An 8,788-nucleotide genomic window follows, 5' to 3' on the forward strand; every position below is an offset into this window, starting at 1 on the left:
GTGGGGGGGGCGCGGCCCCCCCCCGAGGCATTATGGGAGTTGTAGGCCGGGAGGGGAGGGGGAGCATCGTTATCCCCTTCAAATGCTTCTGGGGGGGGGGGGGGGTTCATCGTCGTCCCCCCCACCCCGACTCCCACCTCAGAGCTTTGCTCAAGGCCGAGCCGGCGCCTTCTCACCTCAGTCTCTCGCTTTCCTTGCAGGCTCCAGCTGAAGGCGAGGCAAAGGAGGAGGTAGGAGCCGCTTCTTTCCGTGCGGGTCCCCTCTTCCCCCAAGACTTTTTGTGGTGCTCCACATAAATTACCAGGCCTGAGGGTCTGCGGCTCCCGGGGGTGGGTGCAGGCTCGAGTTTTGGGGTGCTGAGGCCCATCCTTTGGCCTGTCGCCTGCGGTGGGCGCAGGGCGGCCCAGTTGCCCTGCTGGTCTGAGGTCAGAGGCCACCAGTTCCACCGGGAGCGTGTCCCCTTCAGCCTTGCCAACAGCTCGGCGACGCAGCCTTCACGGCACGACTCCTGGAAATAAACTTTTATCACCGCCTCAGTGGGGTAGAAGGGCGGCAGCACAGACTGCGAGCTATCGGAAGTCATCCCCATAATGCCCCTAATTTCATAAATCCTAGGATTTGTGTCTGGGGTTTCATGGATGTGCCGTGTTATTCTGGGTTGCAGCTGTGAGAAAGCGCTGCTTTACCTGCTCTCTGAATTTTAGTGACATGTCTTTCTTTACGCAGCCAAAGAGAAGGTCAGCTAGACTATCCGCTGTAAGTATCTTTATTTACTCTCTTAATATGACGTCCCGTGGGATGCTGAGTTCAGTTACGGAGAAACTATTTGTTTGCTTCCATTGGTATTCTGGAAGGTGTGGTTAGAGTATTGCAATATTTAAAAGTAAAATTCCTATTCTATGTTTCCAGTCCCGGAGTATCAACACATTACGCTTATTTGTAGACGTTTCACATGAGATATAACACCGGTGTTAGCTCACATCCCGTCTGGACGCATGAGTGTCCACAGTCAGGGAATACTGGCTCCAAGATGGATTTGTTCTCTGTAGGTCTCTGTGCAGATAACTGCTTATAGCTCTGCAAACTACCCGCTCTCTCCTCATACTTGTAATTTGCCCATTGGTTTTGAGGGTTCAGCTGTTGGGTAAACTGGGACCTAGAGGGTGTAAATCTGTATTATGCAGTAAGGTTCAGCCTCAAAGCATCATTTTCTACAGACGCTTAGTGCACCCAGCCCTTTTTAAAGCCATCTTGGATATGCCAAGTGGGTAACAGTTGCTATTTAAAAAAGAAAGTACTCGATTTTAGTGAAAGCTAAGATGTATGTTCATACATAGAGTTATGTCCAAATGTTAATACCTTTCATTTTTGACACACGCTTGCCTTCACAGCAGACAGCAACACCCAGACACTGTAACGATCCACTTACTACTACTGTCAGCAACTGTGCCGTAACCGCCGTGAGGAAACGTGGGTTTGGACCAAACATGCTGATCTGTCTCTGACCTTTATAGTACAGAATGAAACAGACATCTCTAAACTATTTTTTGTTTGAATAGTTTTCAAAAGTTACCAACATATTGCTAAAACATTTACAGCATTCATCTGACTCTGTTTCTTATGATGTTTTGTACAGAAACCTGCTCCGCCTAAACCGGAGCCAAAGCCCAAAAAGGCAGCACCTAAGGTAAGACTTCGAGATCTCTTGAACTGAAGTGACACTTTTCTTTCTTTAAGGTGTTTATAGGGGCGGGGAAACATCCACAACTAACCATTTTTGGTTTTCATCGTTTTCTTTAAAGATTTAAGATTGAATGATGGGAGTTAAAAGAATGTGAAAGAGGTAAAGATAGTTTTATCCAACTCCTAGTGAAGGGACGTGGTAAACTGAACAGATTTTAAATCAGTTGTGGTGAGGCTTTACTGCTTGCCTTGCAGGGCTGTTCTGGAGCTTCATATAATGCCTTGTTGGGAAAACCATGCTTTGAATAGAGATCAGAGACTCAAATAGAGAAGGCATTGAAAATCGTGCTTTCAATTACCATTTCTTATGGTTTCATTCAAAGGCACCCTTTTCGGTTAGTTATCAGTTTGTCACATTTTAATCACTGGAGATAAAGTTCTAGTTTTAATCACTGGAGATAAAGTTCTAGTACTGGTTTCCTTAAGCTGGATATTTTTTGAAATGGCAAAAATATTGGCATATCTGACAGGATATTTACGAAAGAAACTATTTAAAACTCCTTTTTGCTTTGCAACAGTTTGAAATTTAAAAAGGGGACACTTCTGCAATCCATGAGGTATTTCTTTATACCGTGAGGTATTTTTTGATAACCCCCTTCCTCTCACAAAATCCCCCAGTGGTCACAGTTGCAGTGCTTTTTATAGCTCTGTCTGTAAATATTCAGATTGTATTAGGATTTTGCAACTGGAGGGGGGGGGGAACCTAACAACAACAAAACTTTGGATTCTTTTTAACCTGTTCCCATCGTCCATTTTGCGTTGTGGTTTCGGGTGGTCGTAGGGGCAAAGCACAGGTGCGAGAGATGCTTGAGTTGCAGAAGGGGGTGACGGGCTGGGAACCTGGAGCTCTTTTCTGTACGTTTAAAAGGCCTCCCGATTGCCTACGGCACAGCAGGCTTCCAGATGTGGAGAACTGCTCTACCTCCCAAGCCCTGCTACATGGAGCAGCAGAGCTGTCAGGAGAAGCGGGCAAGGAGGAGAACCCCGCTTGTCGTTTCGGGGACCCTGTGTCTCAGCTCTGTAAGGGCGGTGGTGGGCAGAGCGAGTTTTTCACATCTGTGCCTTGGTGGTGTGGCTGGATTTGGAGATCCCATTCCAGAGCGGCAGGGGAACCCAGGGACCCTGCTGCTCTGCATTCCTGTGGCGCGAGCGCTGGCACACGCTGGGTTGTGTCGAGTGGCTGGTCCCCGGGAAGAGGAGAGCCTACTGCTGGTGGCTGCTCTCGGCCCCAGTGGCAGGGAGCTGGCTTGGGCATCTGGAAGTCCTGACGTCAGCCTCTGCTGATGGCCCGTGCAGAGGTCAGTGCAGTAGCAAACGACGCACGTTGTTGAGTTTTGGTTTTGTTTTTTTCTTTTTCATTTTTACGGAGACATCTCACAAAAGCTCCATTAACCGAACCTTAAAAGTTGTGAAAGTAAGCTGAGGACTGTCAAAACTCAGGTTTGGTCCCTTACTGTATGGCACAGCCTCCATCTGGGACCACGTACAGCTCAGTTCTGCAGGGAGTGGTGCCTCGGTCATTGCCCTGCGTGTTGCCCCCCAGTTGGACTGGGACAGCATTGGTCCTCTCCCTTCTAAGGTGCTGCTTTGTACCCACGATACTTGAGCTGCATTTTTGGCTCTCTAGAGCTCCTAATACTGGATCAGTATCTGCGTGAAGCGAGATGTAGTAAGACTTGTGCAGGCATCTTTCATTTTTGTTCCCCCCCAAATGCTTAACTTCACAACCTTTGAGTTCTACGATTGTTTTTCTGTGCATCGGAATAGATTTCACCTTTTAAACTTAACCATCTTAAAAAATGTAGAGCTGGGAAAAAAGTTTTAGTGCTTTGTAAAACACGTGACCTTACTACTGAATTGATGTTGCCATCTGTATAGGAAAATTAATACAATGGTATTAGCTCAGAACTAACCAAGAGGAGGGAAGAAGCTTGGAAATGGAAAACCAACATTGTCTCCTTGGGTACTTTATTCCCTGGACTCACTGGGTTGTGGAAGGGGGCTCGATCCCTTACAGAAGAGCCGTCAGCTTGTCCCCAGAAGCCACAGGCCTTGCAGAACAGAGCAGAGATCCAAGGATCCTCACTCACAGCTGTGTGCTGCCAGGCACTTTCTCCCCAGTCAGTCCAGCTGTGGAAACCAGTTTCTGTGCATCCTCCTCAAAGGCTTTCTTAAGAGGGGCTTGGCTAGTGAAGAATGGTCTGCAGAGAATTCCACTTTTAGCTCTGTTAATACCTTGTTGTCTTTTTTCAATGGGGTGCAGGAAAAGATACCCTTCTTCAAACAACCCCGAGGCTTTAAAAATCCTTTACGGCTGACTTTGGACGAGTGACTTAACACACCCGTGCTCGTGGGTTTGGCGCACGCCGGTGCTGCAGGAGGAACCCTTCACAGTGCACTACTGGGCTGTGCTTCAAAGGGCTGATGAGCTCCGTGAGAGCAAGCCAGTACCACAGCAGCACTGCAATTCTAAATCTTACTGCCAAACAGTACCAGAATACTTGGGTGCTGATATTACTGTGATATTTCTCTTTTTTCTGCCTCTATTGAAAGTTGGAGGACTGTTCAGTCAACGGAGGGAAAAAAGAGGGAGTGGAGGTGTACTCTTCTCTTTGCTCCTCTGGTGACTGTCTTCCATCTCTCGGAAAGAGCCACTGCCCATCGCTGAGAAGTGGGTCCCCAGAGAGGAGGAGAGGCTCGCTGAGGGTGGGCGCAGCCCGGGAGAAGGGGGCTCCTGCCACCTCAGCAAGGTCAGACCGGAGACCGGGAGGTTAGAGAGGAAAGAGACCCTCACCCATGTGAGTGCTGCTCACCCCCCATGTGACATTTTCTGCATTATTATAGGAGTTGGTGTTAATTTTGGTGAGTTTGTCATCATCAGCATCACTGAAGAATCAGGTGCCTTTGCTCCCTGAACTCTGTGTCTGAGTTTACCCCTAGCCAGCAGCTCATTTTCAATGTGAATTAATTTTGTACGCTAATAAGCAAGGTGTTGAAATAAGAAAGTAATACTTTTTGTACCTTCTAGTCACCGAGACAACTCCATCTTCTGAGTGGATAGATATTTTCAGCAATTATCTGTTTATCTTCACTTCCCTGTGAGTAGTAATTCTGCAGATATTTATGGTTCCGTTGTTGGAACTGGGTTAATCAAGCGAGGAACTAAGGTAGTTTGCTTAGTGCAGTTACTTAACTGGCAGCAAGAGGCAGATCCTCAGAACTGAAACTAATGAGAGTTGTGCTGGTTACAGTATTGGGGTCGGGATCTGACTTTGCCATATAGAAAACTTGCTACAGGACTTGTAGCCTCAAGGTTTGTTGTTTTGTTTTTTGTTTTTTTTTTTATTTAGCCTGATCCACATATAAGAAACTTAAATAATAAATTCAAAGTTCTTGTTGTTATTGAAGTGATGCTGTTGAGCCCCCAACTTGTCTGTCACACAAATGGTTTATTATAGTAAGGAATATTTCTGGCAGGGAAAGGGGAGAGTCCCTTGACTACAGCTTTGTTACAGTTTTCTAAATAGGCATTAATAGCACATCTGAAGTATTCTGGTATTTCCACTAGTTGTACATGTTCTTTTTGTTCTGTGGTATGCCTTTCAGCAGCACAGCAGAAATACAGGCCAGTGCAACTCCAACATTTTTTAGCTAATTTAATTGAATGCCTATTTAAAATAGGAATTCTTTTAACCCCGGCCGTGGCTGCTTTTATATTACGCATTTCCCAGTAGCACATTCAGGACAGAACAGAAGGAAAGCATTTCTCCTTGGAAACTTCCATCTCATCTTTGTCAATAGGAAGTTCAGGGTGTAGAAGCAGGTTGTGTCGGTGGTTTTGGAGCGGAGAATGTGCCTGTGCAGATGGACGAGGTGGAAATCAGTCTTTACCCTATCGCGGTCTGTTTTCTTAACAGAAAGAAAAGGCGGCAAATGATAAAAAGGAGGACAAAAAGGCAGCAACAAAAGGGAAGAAAGGAGCCAAAGGCAAAGATGAAACTAAACAAGAGGATGCTAAAGAAGAAAACCACTCTGAAAACGGAGATACCAAAACTAATGAGGTACTTTAGCTACAGTAAACACGGGAATAAACAGAGATGTGTTGGTTATACCTCTGCAGGAGCTAAGGATGTGCCTCCTTGTCAGAAGGAGGTGTGTTTACTGCCGACCAGCAGCAGTATCTGCGCGGGGCAGCTCCCAGGGAGAGCCTGAAATCATGGCATTCTCCTTCAGACCCGCTCCCGCTGTGCGATAGAGCCCTTCCGCAGGTGGTCTGTGCTGTCGTAGGGTCCCTGGCGGGGTCGGCACAAGAGCAATGCAGAATATTTGGGGAACAATAGGGCTCAGTAAGATCGCTATCCAACCCCGAGCTGACTTTGCATATCCTCTCTGGACTGCTGGATTGCCTCTTCTGCTCAGCACGGGTTGGGACTGGGCCAGAAATCTGGTTTTCAGTTTTACACAATTCTTTAAAAACAATTCTTCGCCTCAGAACAATTCAACCAGAGATCTGCAAAATAAACGCACTCTTGTCTCTTGATCTGCAAGCCTCTTTCTTACAGGTTCTTACTGCATCAGCCACTTCCCTAAGAGCTGCCATTTGCTAGGACTAGGCGCCAGCTTCAGCCAGCTCCCGATGGCCTTTTCTTAGCAGATTTCTTACTGATAGTAGAAGCGCAACGTTTGCCACGGGCTCCCTTTGCCCCTGTAGGCACAGACCAGCCTGTTGTGTTCTCTCTGGTTTTTGACTGAGAGTGATCTCTCTTCATGTTGTTGAGTATCATTATCCAGTTAATGGGTTGTGTATTCTTCCATTTTTAAAACTAATTGAGGAGCTTTGTTACAAAATTAATATGGGGCTAATGTACTTTGCAGGATCTTTGGTAGGAGCTTTGCAATTTTGGTGTGTTGCTATAAAAAGTAATAGCAGACGTTTTTACAGAAACCAGGTGAGAAGCAGTTTCCCCAAAGTTTGGATGATAGACAAGTATCGTGGCTCGATGTGTAATTCTCACACTTCCTTGTGACTTACGGAGATGAGGACTTGAACTTTCCCTAGCATTGATCCTTATCGAAAGCAGGTTCTAAGCCTCTGCCTCTTTGGAGGCACTTTACATTCCAAAACCAACTTGATAATTATTTAATACTCATAGGTGGTTTAATTTTTAGAGTTCTCAGCTGACACGTCGTTGGGTTGATACTCCCTGTAGTAGCTGTGCGTTCTTGTCTATCTACACAAAATGTTGTCCATGTGTGTGCTAACGAACTAGTCTCTCTTTGATGCTTGTTAGAGTGGAATCCAATTAGCATTACGAATAATATTTCTATTCTTCCCAAACACTTTTATAGGCACCAGCTGCTGAAGCATCTGATGATAAGGAAGCCAAGTCCGAGTAATGTTAACCCTGCCCTATATCTCCATCATTTGGTATCCGTACCTCCATGCTGTATTGTTAACAGAGAGGAATATTTTTATCAACTATTTTATAAATGCAGGTTTTTTTAGCATGAATTTAATTATGGAACATCTTCATCTCGGTTACTTGGGAATTAAATCCCTAACAAACAAAACAAAACAAAACAAACAAAAAAAAAATCATTGTTTTTAAATTTTGTGATTGTAATAGTTTGTATGGTACATGGAAAGAATAAGTGGTGGTAGCTTTTGACTTCTGTCAGTGTGTCCCTTTTTGTGTAAGTCATGCTTACAGACTTCAGATTTTAATTTTTCCCTTGTATGTGTTGTATGGTTTCTTAAAGTGGGGAGGTCTCAAAACAAATAACCGTGTTAAACATTCCAGTGGTTCTGTGGGTTGCTTTTATAAAGAAGGTGAGCTATTTTCATGAAAAACCTAAGAGCTGGAAATCTGTTGTTTCCCAAATGTAATTTTATTTTGTCAGTTTTGAAAAAAAAAAAATAAAGAAATAAAAAAGTGTAATCATGTTTTTAAATGAAATACAAAACATTTCTTTTAAAAGGGCAGGTTGGTTGTATGTACCCACTGTTAGGAATTTTGCTGGATTTATCTTAATAAAAAAGACTCCTCAAAATCTGATTGTGGTTTGTCGCTTGTGCCGCAGCCCTGGCGCTGGAAAGCCGCCGCAGGCCGGGAGAGCTGCGGTAGCGCAGGGCTGAGGGCTGAGGGACCCTGTGCCGCTGGAAAACGAGACCTTGGGCCCCCCCTGACCCGCCCAGCCTCCGCACCCGGGAGCAGGGCGCTGCCCAGGGAACGGGCAGCTCTGGTCGCTTCCTCCAGCAAAGGTGGGATGCTTGGTGTGCTCCGGGGCGCTGTAGACGGGGTTCTAAATTCTGAAGGGTGTCCTCTGGTTTCACGGGCCAGTTAATTCCAGTTTGGAGCGGGGTTCTCCCCCCTTAGAAATACTGCAGAAAATACTGCAGCGACTGCCACGTTCGCACCAAACCCTTCCTGGCATCAACCACTTTTCTGTTGGTGTGGGAACGTTCCTAGTCCTGGTTAAAGTGCATACTTCCACAGCCTGTGTATACTTTTCTTCTTTAAAACATGTTTTACTCACAAAATGTTTTCTTGGACTCGCCTTCCCCCTCGCATGACTACGTGTGTGTGTGCAGAAGTGCTTTCCGCAATGCAAGTTCCTGCAGGAGATGGCAGCTGGACTTGGACAGGAGTTCAGAGAGGCTTTAGCAGTGGTTTTACCTGGCCTCATTTTGCTACAGCTATTCTGTGCAACTTTTTCAAGGACACTTCAAATTTCCCTCTTAAAGCCTCCTTTTATATAAAGCCTCTTCACATTGATGATCAAATATATAATATATTTAATAAGAAGAAAAATGTCTGCAATGCAGAAGCCTTATCTTTGGCATTAAATTGTTTCGCAGCCCAGAAATGTGAAATTCCAAGAGCTCACATATTTTATCTCATACCCCAAACCTAACTCAGCGTCTCAGCGCAGAGTGGCTTGGATGAAATGTGTGTTCCAGGATCGATACCCCAGGGCGCTGCCTACCAGATGATGTTTAATGTGGATTTAATTTTCGAGGCCTAAAGCACCGGGGATTTTTATT

At 45.5% G+C, this 8,788-nt stretch overlaps 1 long non-coding RNA gene across 1 annotated transcript; it reads left to right on the forward strand.

Moving 5' to 3' along the window:
• Nucleotides 1-137: 137 nt before the first annotated feature.
• LOC113479882 lies at nt 138-7,794 on the forward strand. Its single transcript, XR_003398368.1, has 5 exons — nt 138-230; nt 727-756; nt 1,637-1,687; nt 5,661-5,804; nt 7,093-7,794. It is a non-coding gene; the product is annotated as an uncharacterized LOC113479882 (long non-coding RNA).
• Nucleotides 7,795-8,788: the final 994 nt, after the last annotated feature.

Source organism: Athene cunicularia (genome assembly GCF_003259725.1).
Source record: "Athene cunicularia isolate RWA chromosome 4 unlocalized genomic scaffold, athCun1 chr4_part3, whole genome shotgun sequence".
NCBI lineage: Eukaryota > Metazoa > Chordata > Aves > Strigiformes > Strigidae > Athene > Athene cunicularia.